The 14,017-nt window shown below is 45.6% G+C and overlaps 1 protein-coding gene and 1 long non-coding RNA gene across 9 annotated transcripts in view; one reads left to right on the top strand and one right to left on the bottom strand.

Annotated features, from left to right (window-relative positions):
• Positions 1–14,017, top strand: part of HS3ST5 (heparan sulfate-glucosamine 3-sulfotransferase 5) — a 251,137-nt gene that overhangs the window by 74,480 nt on the left and 162,640 nt on the right. The window contains exon 1 of one of the 8 annotated variants that reach the window (XM_038555008.1): positions 13,164–13,221. The exons of the other annotated variants lie outside the window; for them this stretch is intronic. The gene's annotated coding sequence lies outside the window, so the exon portion shown is untranslated. Of the gene's footprint in view, positions 1–13,163; positions 13,222–14,017 lie in introns of those variants that run through there. 8 annotated transcript variants of the gene reach the window in all.
• Positions 2,549–13,928, bottom strand: LOC111098407. Its single transcript, XR_005368174.1, has 4 exons — positions 13,695–13,928; positions 6,775–6,833; positions 5,948–5,997; positions 2,549–3,011 (listed from the first exon to the last, which is right to left on the bottom strand). It is a non-coding gene; the product is annotated as an uncharacterized LOC111098407 (long non-coding RNA).

The raw sequence follows: 14,017 nt of genomic DNA, 5'->3' as shown, positions 1-14,017 counted from the left end.
TAACACATAAAATCATGAGATATTTAAAATGTGTATCATTGTGATTTGCTATATGTATACACTGTGAAAGAATTCCCTCATCTACTTAATTAATACATCCATCACTTTATAGATTATAGATAAGTGTAGTTACAGATATTTAATTCTACTCATAGCAAATTTCAATTATGCAGTGCGGTGTTACCAACTGTAGTCATCACATTTTATATTAGATCCTCAGGCCTTATTTATCGTCTAGAAGAAAGTTTGTACCCTTTTACCCTCCTCTCCATATTTTCCCCACCCTGCAACCACTCTTCTACTCTGTTTCTATGAGTTTGATTTCGTTGTTGTTGTTTGAGATTCCATGTGTGATTGACAGTGCCCAGTATTTGTCTTTCTCATCTGGCTTTTTTCACTTGATTAATTACTTTTGACACTTGATGACTTTGGAGTGGGAAGAAGAAGAAGAAGATAATCCCTGTTCTCCTTTGCCCAGTTTTGCAAGGAGACCAGTGGTTCTGTGCCCCCACACTCCTATAGTCTCTCTTGATGCCATCAGGGTGTTTTCAGTATTGTGGCCCATAAATACTTCTATGGAAAAAAAAAAAAAAAAAAACCACAAACACGACTTCACACAACTTCATTTTGAGACTTTGGTTATCAGTAAGTTTTTTTTTTTTTTTTTTTTTATCAGTAAGTTTTTTTTTTAAGCTTTTCTTTTTCTGTTAGAAACCAGTGGTGGAAACTTTAAGAGAAATGAGATTCCATCTAAAACAAGGTTGGCGGAAAGCTACCTGAAAATAACAAATTCCAAAGCTTTGAAGATGAGGAGATATGTTAGAAGTTCAAATAGCTTTTTTCTTATCTGGAGTATTGGATAATTCACTGTTTAACTAGCTAAGAATTTTTTTTTTAAACTAGATTTAATGAGAAAAGAGAGTACATAAAATAAGAGTTCAAACCGTACTGAAAATCTTTTTCTTTCCAAGTATTTTTTTAATCTGTTTTTGAATCTTAACATGGAGGTTATAATTGCCTGAATTAAAGTGGTTAATAAAGATCTTGAAGTATTTTACAAAAAAACTATGTCTAATAGGCCCAGGGTCTTGAAAAAAGATTCTAATTTAGATAATTATTAAATGCTTATCTACTGGAAAAAGATTTATACATTGTTTGAATATTTTGTAAAAATCTCAGTCACCTACAGTCCAACAGAGATATCCATTTTTTCACTCCTTATTTCCCGACCTCCACTGGTGATAATTAAAAGAAACATTAGGCATTTACTGGAAACAACAGCAACCTGATACCATCATACGTTAATTTGATTTCCTATGCTGTCTACATTTTTAAGAATGCTATGAGTAATATCTTGCTTATATTCATAAGCATAGCAAAATCATTAGTTATCAAAAGAAGATTCATTTAGCATATTTTCAGGGGAGAAAGGTATTTTGGATAGCATTTCTCCAAAACTTACCCAACAAAAAGAGATTCCTGAATCACTGTCAACCTGAAAATATAATAATTCACAATCTCCTGTGCATTCCAAGTCATGGAGTTTTAATATTCCTTTGACTAGGGATCCCTGGGTGGCGCAGCGGTTTAGCGCCTGCCTTTGGCCCAGGGCACGATCCTGGAGACCCGGGATCGAATCCCACGTCGGGCTCCCGGTGCATGGAGCCTGCTTCTCCCTCTGCCTATGTCTCTGCCTCTCTCTCTCTCTCTCTCTCTGTGACTATCATTAATAAATAAAAATTAAAAAAAAAATATTCCTTTGACTTTCATCCTCATTGTTAAGTAGCTGCTGTTGGGCTATTTCAGTCATTTTTAAGATGGGTATATGTACATGTTATGAAAAAATTAAATGTATTTGCAATGTTAAAATACCTTTCAGGGATCCCTGGGTGGCGCAGCGGTTTGGCGCCTGGCTTTGGCCCAGGGCGCGATCCTGGAGACCCGGGATCGAATCCCACGTCGGGCTCCCGGAGCATGGAGCCTGCTTCTCCCTCTGTCTGTGTCTCTGCCTCTCTCTCTCTCTCTCTCTGTGACTATCATAAATAAATAAAAAATTAAAAAAAAATACCTTTCAATTTCACTTTAATAGTGAGAGGAAATGTGTTGGCACAACTTAATCAAAAGTATGTGTTAGGGCATCTGATGGGCTCCGTGGTTGAGCGTCTGCCTTCAGCTGCCTTCAGCCCAGGGCATGACCCCGGGGTCTTGGGATCGAGTCCCATGTCAGGCTCCCTGTAGGGAGCCTGCTTCTCCCTCTGCCTGTGTCTCTGCCTCTCTCTGTATCTCTCATGAATAAGTAAATCTTAAAAAAAAAAAAATAAAGTTTGTGTTATAAGATAGTTTTAGAAGACATGATAATAGAGTGCTCCAGAGACCAGAGACAGAATTATTGAGTCCTAGAAAGGAGTTTTGTAGTTTGATTCATAGATCGCATCTCATGGAAAGATTCCCTAGATGATCCGTGGCTTCATATTCTTAGAAATAATCTGCAAAACAGGATGATGCAAACAGAGACATTTTAAGACTTTATTTTCTTATAGGAATCAGAAGTACATGATATCCACTTAATGGAATTTTATTGAAAGCAGTATTCATTTCCTAGAGAAAGAAATTTCTGGCAGAAAAATGTACGAGGAGAGAGTATACAGGAAACAGTAAGTTCTATGGGGACAAAAGTGTTTTCTCATTTTAACGTCATGCCTAGACTGAGGTTCTCTCTAGCTGCGGGTTCAGTGAAGGAATGTGGAGGCAGAAACGCTTTTCTGTAGGGGCTGGGCAAGGTGAGGCACCCTGGGATAGGGAACGAGGAGCTTTGTCTTCTCCTTTATGTGAAAGGACTGGTCGGTCGACAGGTTCTCATTGAATTCTTACATTGTGCAAAACAGGATGATTTATGGGCGCACAGAACACCAAGAGATACCATTTGCCGTGGGTAGGTACAGTCTGCAGGGCGGACACACGATGCAGTCATAAGAAGCCAGCATTCCAATGATGCCGAGTATTAAAAAGAACTGCAAAAAAAGTCATTACATTTACTGTAGAGCCGTAGAGATTGATGAAAAAGCAAGCATGTTATCATTACAGATACAGAAACATCTTCCCCAAAAATGCTGCCCGAAAGGATTAAGGACGCACGTTTTGATTGGCTGTGGGAAAGGACTCAGGTAACCCAGAACTGATTGCTGGTTAGTCCGGCACATGTAGTGGTTGATCTGTGAAGGGTACTGAGGAGAGACCTGGGAGGATGGAGGCTCACGGCAGAGAACGCTCACAACAATCACATTAACCGTTAACGTCAGCCTAACTGCTCAGACACTGTGATGAGGCCCAGGTGCGCACGTTACACCCGAGAACCTACCTTTACTACCTCCCAGGGAGAATCTGAGCCACGAAGGCATAAAGTCTCTTGCCCAGAGCCTCCCTGTAAATCTGAGCTTCCCACGTCGTCTCCACTTCAGACCTCATGTCTTTATTAGTTCTATTGTCTCTATGATTTCAGATAACAGTTCAGCTGGAATCAAAGAGCCTTACCAAATAGACATCAGTGTGGGCAGAACAGATCAGAGCGAGGAAGATCAAAGGTAGGGACCCCAGGCAGTTCAAGGAATATAGCGAGAGGTCAGGCCAGCCAGCGGCTTTTAAATCGGGGGGAAATTGCCTTCCAGCAAGGATTGGGAGCCAGGACAGGGAGATCGGGCAAACAGGGCTGCAATTATAGTTGTAGGGGCACCGGGAAAGGGTTCCCTGTCCCCAGATGTCCCCCTAATGCCTCAGAATCTTTGTATGGCATTGGACTGCCCTGCTGGTGTTCATCCCATGGTGCTAACCCTGCTGCCCAAGATAGTGGGCCATTGGTCCTTTAGATCTATTTTTTTTTTTTTATCTGAATTCAAATTTTTTCTAAAAATTGGTTGGGACCCAGGATTTCAGCAGGGAATCTTGGGCCTTAAAGGTCTGAATCTGGAGAGGACTCCTCATGCCCTTCCCCCGGGGTCAGATCAGCTCTCCAGGGGGAGGGTACGTGCGGGTGAAGGCACTCATCCCAGTCACCGTCTTTCATCTGTGAATAAGGAAAGGCAGTTGGGAGCCTCTGCATTTAATGGCTCAGCTGTTCAATTTTTTGGAAGACAGACTCAAGCACATTGTGTTTGGATTTCAAGTTCATGATAACTTATTAAAAAGAGGTTCACAGGTAAGACGTATGCAAATACGGGGATTAAAGACCAGGGCAGAGCGTGGACACAAGTTACTTAGTGTCCAGGACCTTGACAGCAAACGTACAGGTTCCCCCAACCAGGATATTCCTTCCATCAGTTCCTGAGTCTTGTGCAGCCTGTGACCTGACACAGGTGTGTGAGCCGCCCGGTAAACCCTAATTGCCTGGGTTCAAATCCTGCCGCTGCCCTTTCCGAGTGACTTTTAGCCTCTTTATGACTCGGGGTCGTCATATGTGAAGAGGGGTGCTAAGAACAGTTCCTACATCATAGGGCTATATGTGAAGTAAGGGAGCTATTTGTCAAGAGCTTAGATAGTACCTAGCATTTGGTATATTTTTTTTTTTCCCCAAAAATGTCTGTTTCCCTGGGTCAGGAACCTGTGGTAGGCCCTGACCTGGCTCTGCGCAGCCCCCACTGCCCATCGTGCCCCCCACGCCGAAGCCGACCCCGTGCACTCCTCCCTCTGGACGGGCGGCTAGGCCAGGTGTCGCTCATGCGGGGATAGCTTTGTCACGTGCCGTGACCTCAGCTGGCGCCCCGGCTGTGGCGGGTCCCGGTCCACGGACACAGCTGTGCAGGCCGAGCTCGGAGCTCGGCACGGCCCACCCGAGAACTCTCCTGCCGCCTGGGGAGCCCGCCAGCGTGGTAGGAAGTCGTGGGACGCTCCCGTCTTCGTGGAGCTCCAGCATCTGGGGGGGCGGACAGGCGGGGATGTGGCCTCGAGGCTCCCCCCACGGTGGTGGCTCTGCTCCTCGCCCAGACTCCTGGGCCAGGGAAATCTTCTGGAGCCTGCCTGTCCTGCCCACCCGTCCTCCCGAAGCCCACATCGGGTCCGGGTGTGGCCTGTCCCCAGGGGAGCCCGGGGAAGGGGGCCCGTATCAGACACTGTCTCCTCACTCTGCTCACCTTCTTCCCTCTTGCTTCTGTCCTGCTCAGGTCCCCTGCTTGCTTCCCTGTGACCCATGTCACCGCCTGTGAAGAGGCCCAAGGCAAGTGTGAGCATCTCTGTGTCTCCTTGCCCGTTGCTCCCCTGCGGCCCAGGGCAGGGGCTGCCGTCTGCTAAGGCGACAGGGAAGAGGGACTGCGGGCGGGAAGGGGGGCGTCTAAACCACGAGCTGGCCCCCCGGGGAAAGTCCCGAAGCCAGGGAGTAGGCCTAGGACCTAAAGCACGAGGGGGGCCCCGCCGCTTACCCTGCACAGAGTCGTCAAGTAGCTTCCAGCTGCACGGGGTGCGCCGTCCAAGCTATGGGCCCAGCCCCCGGCCCGGACAAGGGAGCATGAGCCCCCTCCTGCCCAGGAGAAAAGACAGGCCGGCTCCTCAGATTTCAGCTGCAGCGTGCACCTGCTTCATACCCCAAAGTCCACCCAGCACAAAGAACACCACCCAAAACTCAGGAGGAGGCAACTGTCCTCTCGATCTCTGTCGATCCCTACACGCCTAGGAGGCTACCGAGCGCTTGAAATACCCTCAACTCTGAATCGAATGTCCTGTAGTTTCAGATTCTTAAGACGGAGCACTGGAATATTAATAATAATAATAATAATAATAATAATAATAATAATATATCTCATTAGTAACTTCTTGCATTGAGCCCGTGCCAGAATGATAATATTTGGGGTATATGGGGTTAAATAAAATAGATTACTAAAATTAACTCCACCCATGTCTCTCTACTTGCTTTTAATGTGGCTGTTAGGAAAATATAAAACTGTGTATGTGGCTCACTTACCTCCTATTTCTGTTGAATCTGCTCCAGATGGGGACGTAACGGAGAACGACCTGAAAGATGGAGGCTTATAAAGAAAGGACTGAGATTTTGCTCCCATCTTATCTGCCAAAGGTCCAAACATGATGGTGCTTTGACGTGCCTCAGACAGGGCCAACCTTACGTTGGTGAGGCTTTATAGGTGGATCACATTTTCTTTTTCCCCCCCAAAAAGCACTCCTTTCCATTTCTAATACATTCTGCTCACAGACTCACACTATTCTAAAATTCTGATTAAGAATTCCACGTATCCCTGCAATTACCCTCAAATAATACGGTTTTCTCTTGGCAATCATCTAGAACTTACACTCATCCCCTTCCACAGATGTTCAGGAAACTCTTAAGCAAATAATAATAATAACCCAGCTTTGACTCCCATGGATCCTCCATTCCTAGGTCTCCAACATACAGCTTCCCCACTGTGGGTCACCATAATTTCACACTGAGGCCGTCGGCGGAGGGAGGACCAGGACCACCTTAACCCACAGCTAATGAAAAATCCTCAGGGCTAAACTTGCACATAATTGAATCAATGCATTAATTCTCAAACCTCTGCAAGTTGGCTGAGGAGCAAATATATGAGAAATTATCAGCGCAAAGGCACAGAGAGCCTCAGAGCGTTGGAGCAGAGATGGACTTTCCAGCACAATCTGAGCGAACCCTTTGGTTTTACCAGTAAAGGACGTACGACCTGGAGTAGTTAAATGAATTGTCAGGAGCAAAACTGGGATTAGAACCCATGTTCTAACTCTTAACTCATTCAGTCAACAAATATTTGCCAAGCTACTCACTATGTGTTAGGTCCTCTTGTAGGTGCTGGGGTACAATAGACACCAGTTACAGTATTTTCCTGTTATAACAGAAAACCCAGTCAGAAGATAGTTTAAAGGATAAAGGAAGGGCACCTGGGGGGCTCAGGCGGTTGAGCATCTGCCTTCAGCCCAGGCCAGGACCTCGGGGTCCCAGGATTGAGTCCCGCGTCGGGCTCCCTGCAGGGAGCCTGCTTCTCCCTCTGCCTGTGTCTCTGACTCTCTCTCTGTGTGTGTCTCTCATGAATAAATAAATAAAATCTTAAAAAAGGAAAAAAAAAAAAAAAGAAGGGCATCTGGCTGGTGCAGTCGGTGGAGCATGTGACTCTTGATCAATCTCAGGGTTGTAGGTTCGAGCCCCACGTTGGCTGTAGAGGTTACTTACAAATAAAATCTTAAAAATAAAAAAAAAAAAGGAAATTTATTTTCATGGAACTGAGAAGTCAGACTGGTTTCAGGCAACTCTTGACCAGTAGCTCAGATGAATTCCCCGGAATGGCTGTCTCTAGTTCTCAGTGCCATTTCCTTCCATGGTTGGCTCCATTTGGGGAGCCTTTTCCATTATTGTCACAATATAACAGTTCGGCAGCTTCTGGGCCTATGTGCTTTCGGGTACAAATCTAGCACAAAAGAGAGTCCGCTTCGCTGTTAGGATTCAAAACCAAAACAACCAAAAAATAAAGACCAGCCACTGGGACCTGATGCTCACAGCTCTGATTACCCGAGCTGCACCGCGTACTCCCCGCTGAACCAACTAGTGTGGCCTGGAGATGGGATATGGTGACTGGCGTAAGCCAAACACGAGCCACTTTCCAGAGTCAAGAAGGGTGTCGAATCCATCCAGAATACGTACTCAGCATTTCGAGGTACTGTTAGGAAGGGGAATTGGGAAAACGATGCTGGGAAGCAACAAAAACTTTGAATAACCTGTTCCCTCCGGTGCTCGTGGTTGAGAGTTTCCTCATACCCCCCGTTGGTTTTCACAGTCTGCTCCGTGGGGTCCTGGGAGGGCTTCGGTCGTATCTCAGGGTGTGAGGGGGTCCGCACGGCTAACATCCCCAGCCACTCCCTGCGACTTCAAGCAGAGCTAGTCCTCCTTCTCCCTGTTGTGCATCTTGGGCTCACACAGAAGATTTCGTTTGAAGAAAGTGCTTCGCTTTCGAACTGAGATGCGGTTTCCGAACCACTCTCCCGCGTTGATGCTACAGCAGTGGCAACGTCATCCACGTTTTATGCTTCTGGTGCGTTACTTTTCCTCTGGTTCAAGAACGTACCCCCACTGTCCGTAGTCCTCTTCCAGTGCTAACAGAATGGAGTCGGGATGTCATGAAGGCATTTCTTGGAACTTGGGTCTTAATGCCAAAAATTCCATTTCGTAGGCTCTTGGCTCGTGCTTCTGATGTTTTGCTGATAGTAGTCATTTCATAGACATTCTTTCCATTCCCTGCTCCATTTACTCACTCAAAACACTTGAGAAAGACTTCTGCCTCCCCAACGCTTCTAAATACTCACCTTTAAGGTCACGAGTAAGCAAGTGAAATTCTCAACGGATGAGAGCATCTGCCACCGAGTTCCACTAATGCAGATACTAAGCAAGTTTTCTGTGGCTGTTCCCTCCAATAATCCACGTATTTACCCGGAATGAAATTATACCGTGTAAGTTTGAAATTAACGCTTAAAGCAACAACAAGCCAAACTTTAACCCGAGAGAAGACAACATGTCCCTCGCTTCATGCCAAAGCTGACAGTAGGTTTGTGATGGTCACGTGTACTTGGTGAATCCTCTTTCTCTGCTAAATCTTTATCTCCTTCGTCGTCTAGTCAATGAAACGTAAAATATGAAAGTATAGCACATTCGTTGTTAGCTTCAGAAGGACTCGCATCTTAACGTCGTATTTATTTGTATTCCGTTTAGTTCCTTCCCGTTTCATCATTATGATGTACTTGAATTATAAAACATTTTATATCCGGGGCAGCAGGGTGGCTTAGTCCCTTGCACGTCGGACTCTTGGTATCAGCCCAAGTCATGACCTCGGGGTTGTAGGACTGAGGCCTGTGCCAGGCTTCACGCTCAACAGGGAGTCTGCTTGAGATTCTCTCTCTTCTTCCCTCTGCCTCTCCCTCCCACTTGCACTCTCTCTCTCTCTCTCAAATAAATAAGTAAATGGATCTTTAAAAAAAAATTTTAGGGCCAACCAGATTAAGCATCTGTCTTCAGCTCAGATGCATGATCCCAGGGTCCTGGGATCCAGCCCCAAGTTGGGCTCTCCGCTCGGCGGGAGTCTGCTTCTCCCTCTTCCTCTGCTTCCCCCTCCCCCAGCTCATGCTCGCTCTCTCTCGCTCTATCTCAAATAAATAACTAAAATCTTAAAAAAAAAAAATCCCTAAAATCTATTCTCTGAGAAGCATTTAGAGAATTCAAAGTATTTCCTGAATTTCAGTCTTAAACAATGATTAATGTTTCTCTCATAAGTTTTTGTGGAAGGTACTATTACATAATATTATTTCCTCACTTGTAAATTGAATAAGAATCACTCAGATTGGTGGGGATATACAAATACTTCAGGTTCGTATTGGTTCATTTTTATGTTAGTTATCTTTTTTTTTTATACGGTGCGATGTCCTCCTTCGCGTTTCCTAGAACATGCTCCGTGGGATATTGGTGTACGTGGGATTTGGGGATGTGTTTGAGAACAACAGCAATTGAAGGAAACCGAATTGGACAGAGGGTCCCAACACAGGCCCCGGTTATCACGAGAGCTCTTCACCTGGCTGGATCTCAGAGTTGTCCTAAATTGAGGAATGGGTCTTGGCCTTTGTGTCTGATGTTAACCAGTCACTGGATATAAACCAACTCTTGAGGAAGAGGCCTGCCTTGGGGAGGGCAGTTGCCTTCAGCCAAGGGCAATGCCAGGAGAGGAGCGCCGCCGCCCTGAGCTGCCTGTGTCAGCACTCTTACAAGTTGGGGGAATGCATACCTTAGTCCTGAAGGGAGCATTCATCGACTTCACGGTGCCCCCGCCCCCCCCACCAGAACGGAGCTCTAAGGGGTGGAGTAACAAGATTGTATTTAAGGAGTGACAAGGACTTCTGTTTCTGCTTTATACCTCAATCGCCACTCCAAACAATTATTTCTTGTAACTGTGAATGCCTGATTGAATAAAGGCATTTGTTGAGACGATGAAAGTACAAGTAATAGATGGTTTCTAGAAGGAAAACGTGTAAGAGCTTCCCTTGGGCCTCAACGGTTAATTATTGATTAGCATGTATGGGCTAAAAGAGTATTTAAAAAAAAAAAAAAGCATAGACACAGGCAGTGAATTTGTGAAAGTTGACTTTCTTTGGTATGTAATACATTTGTAAAGAGTAAATCACAAGGAGATTATCTCCTGTATCTCACTGATTAAATGGGCCAGTCTTGACAAGACTCTGAGAAGCTGGGCGGCCCTCTTGCTATCCTTTGCTATCCACCAAAAGTATCACAGATGGGCCCACGTAGCATAGACACACACAAAAAAACGTTGAAAAACAAGTCAGAGTAGATGTAAGATCAAATAAACATTACCTTAGGCTTAAAAATTCTGCTTTTGGGATGGAAACAGCTGATGATATGCGACAGGCAGGCGATCCTTGCTTTGCACACGGTACCATAGTAATTGGAATTTGTGCATGTCGGAACCGTGGAAAGTAAGGATTGTCATTGTTTTTCAGTTATTTCAGTTTTTATTTTCCTACAAACTTGCCTCTTTTTAAAGCTTTTTTTTTTTTTTTAAGTTTAAGCTTATTTAGGTGATCTCTGCACCCAACATGGGGCTCGATCCCACAGCCCCAAAATCAAGAGTCACGTGCTCTTGCTGAGCCGGCCACATGCCCCGACACATTTTTAAATTGTCTGAATCATTAGATGTTAGCTTCATGAAAAAACAGCCTTTGTCTGGTTTTCCTTAGTAGAATCTCTACAGCCTAACACGGTTCCTGGCCCCATAGCAGGTGTTCAATAAATATTTGATGAGTGCGTGAACCATCAGCCAGATGAAGTGGTGCACAGCAGTCTAGTGACCATACAGTCTTTTCAGGCTGTCTCGTAAATACCTGGATTATTTGCTGGGTGAATCTTTTTTTTTTTTTTTTTAAAGATTTTATTTATTTATTCATGAGAGACACACAGAGAGGCAGAGACACAGGCAGAGGAAGAAGCAGGCTCCGTGCAGGGAGCCCGACGGGGGACTCGATCCCAGGACCCCGGGGTCACACCCTGGGCTGAAGGCGGCGCTAAATCGCTGAGCCACCCAGGCTGCCCTTGCTGGGTGAATCTTGAAAAGTGAACAGAACTTTCTTTCTTTTTTTTTTTATTTTAATTTTTATTTTTTAATTTTATTTATTTATGATAGTCACACACAGAGAGAGAGAGAGAGGCAGAGACACAGGCAGAGGGAGAAGCAGGCTCCATGCACCGGGAGCCCGACGTGGGATTCGATCCCGGGTCTCCAGGATCGCGCCCTGGGCCAAAGGCAGGCGCCAAACCGCTGCGCCACCCAGGGATCCCTGAACAGAACTTTCTATAACGAACATTAGCGCTTGCTTTCTTATGCAGAGATGCAGCTTTTACAGCAATATTTCATATTTTGTACCAATATTGCATTGGTGTTCCAATCAAAGATTAGTAGTTCTTTCATCTTCAGCTCTTCACTGGACATCTGCTTCCCCCCAAACGGTCAGCATCTCTACAAAGGTGTGATTGATGAAACCCGTTGTGACTACTTCTTATACGGTTGTGAATAAAACAAGCTTAGGCTTTTAGTCTTTGGGGTTATTTTTTATTTAAGTAAACTCTATGCCGACGCGGTGCTCACAACACATGACCCCGGATGGGCTGCACTCTCCTCCAGCCGAACCGTCCAGGTGCCCCAAGGCTAGGCTTTTAAATTCAGTTAGTAACGTGATTTTTCATGGACTTCGAAAACAAATAAAATTAAAGTTTCTAACTCTGCTTTGTTTTCACGGGCTAAGCAGTCCAGCATATGAAACTGAAAAAAATGCAGATATCAAAGGAGAGAATTGCAAATATGGGAGGAAACAGTGTTCAAGGGCACTAGAAAAAACTGAATAATGACTGGAAAACAAGGTGCTTACCCCAAGGAGTTTCTTAAGTTTATTTTCGACTATCAAACTTTTAAACATGGAAGTTTCTCGACAAAATCTGCTCCGATGTTTTGAAATCCCCAGGTCTGTGTGTTACCAACCGTCGGTAGAAGCTTTCGTGCTTTCTTCAAGGTCATACTCGTCTGTCACTCTTTCCTCAGGCTCCGCGTAGACCTCAAGTTCATTGTCTACTTTTTAAAAATGTGTCCCTCCTCGGTTTACCTGTCTCTCATTTCTCATGAAGATCCGTAGTTTTGTTTCGGTCACTAAGGAACCAGTGGAAAACGGCCTACTCGGTAGTGGCCCCTGGGTGCAGCGTCCTGGCCTGAGTGCCCGGTCGTCCCGGTTCGAGCCCAGGCCACGACCGGTGAGCGCACCCGCCTCGGGCCTCGCGTGTCCAAGTCTCGACCGCGGGAGAAGCCCGTTTGGCCACGGGACAAGCCACAGCAGAGCTGAGACCTCGGGGCGGGGTTTGCCAGGATGAGAAACAATAACCCGCAGCTGAGTGGATCGCCAGTTCCGGGATGGAGATGACGGAAAAGGAATAGAACACGTGGATGAGCGTGGCTTCTAGTTGGGAACTCTGATTAGAGGGAAACGGAAATCAGAAAAGGGATTGTCGTTGAATCCTATGTGCCGGGACGGTTCCTGTCCCGCGACCCCAGTATGTGAACGCGGGTTGTAGTAGAAGATCGGAGTTTACTTTTTAATTCAGGGTTGTTGGTGATTTTTGTGTTTTTGTTCTCTTTGGGTTTTTCTTTTTCTTTTTTAAGATTTTATTTATTTATTCATGAGAGACCCGGAGAGAGAGAGAGAGAGACAGAGAGAGACAGAGAGAGAGAGAGGCAGAGACACAGGCAGAGGGAGAAGCAGGCTCCATGCAGGGAGCCCCATGTGGGACTTGATCCCGGGACCCCGGGGTCATGACCTGAACCAAAGGCAGATGCTCAACCACTGAGTCACCCAGGTGCCCTCCTCCTTCCTTTTCCAACCATGGTCCCTTAGGACCTCACTGTCTCTGAGTCCTCTCTTTTAAAACTTCTTCACAAACCCTCTACCGTCCCAGATCTTCTGCATTTTGTCTTTTAAAAGAAGACACAATTCTCCTAATCTTACCTTTCTACTTTTCTAGCCATAATTCCAGTTCTCTGTCATTGTCAACATTCTTACTGAGCATCACAGAAGCCCAAAGAACCCACCAGGCCCTAGTGGGACCTTCTCGGGAGCATGTTGAGGGGAGGGTATGGGGTGATTTGCGTGGACAGCCTGTACCATCTTCAACAAGCAGTGAGATAAAAAAAATAATAATAATCTGGGAGTATTCATGTATTAACAGCTTTTCCCCAATAGCAAAAGACCTAGGAACAACCATAGGAGGGGCCTTTTAAACAAATCCACCATTTGCTTGGAAAAATAAGAATCATGTTGTGCTAATTCCATTTAAGTTCTAGCATTCTTGCTGATGCTTGCCCTAAAACTCTCCCTGATGCCCAGTGAGTTATACCTCTGGGATGAACTTATCCAGCTCCTTGTAGAAATCTTCTCTAGTTCTCATACTTGCCATCATGGCCAAATATATTTTATCTGAGAGGTTGGAGAGGGGCAGGTTTTCATGTGTGCCTTAAGGTTTCCAGTGTGATTTGTCACATTAAAAAATGAAAGCTCGGTTAGGAAGGTTGCCCTTCTGTAGCAGGGGGTATCTCAGAAGAGGCTGGGTAAGAACCACAACATCTTGGCAGCGTACAAAAATAAGCACGTACCTAGCACACGGTTCTCTGGGTCATCTGGAGTTGGCGGATGTAGGCCGTGCTGCGCTGGTAGCTGTGATGATCTCTGCTGCTTGCTCATGGGGCTGGGAATCAGCCGGGGATTGGCCTGGGCTCTACTGGGGCAGCTTGGTTCTGTTCTGCACGTCTCCCGTCTTTCTCCCTGGGCAAGGTCCCACGACACTAGCAGAAGCACCGGAGAGCAGAGTCAATAGTGCCAGCATTGTTCAAGCCTTGGGTCTCTAATGTTTCATTGATCAAAACAAGACACATGACCAAACCCACAGGAGAGGAGGAGTAGAAAAGGAGTAGAAGAC

The sequence above is a fragment of the Canis lupus genome, chromosome 12, assembly GCF_011100685.1.
Source record: "Canis lupus familiaris isolate Mischka breed German Shepherd chromosome 12, alternate assembly UU_Cfam_GSD_1.0, whole genome shotgun sequence".
Lineage (NCBI taxonomy): Eukaryota > Metazoa > Chordata > Mammalia > Carnivora > Canidae > Canis > Canis lupus.
The sequence above is the reverse complement of the archived record's forward strand: the minus strand, read 5'-3'. Positions and strand labels throughout refer to the sequence as shown.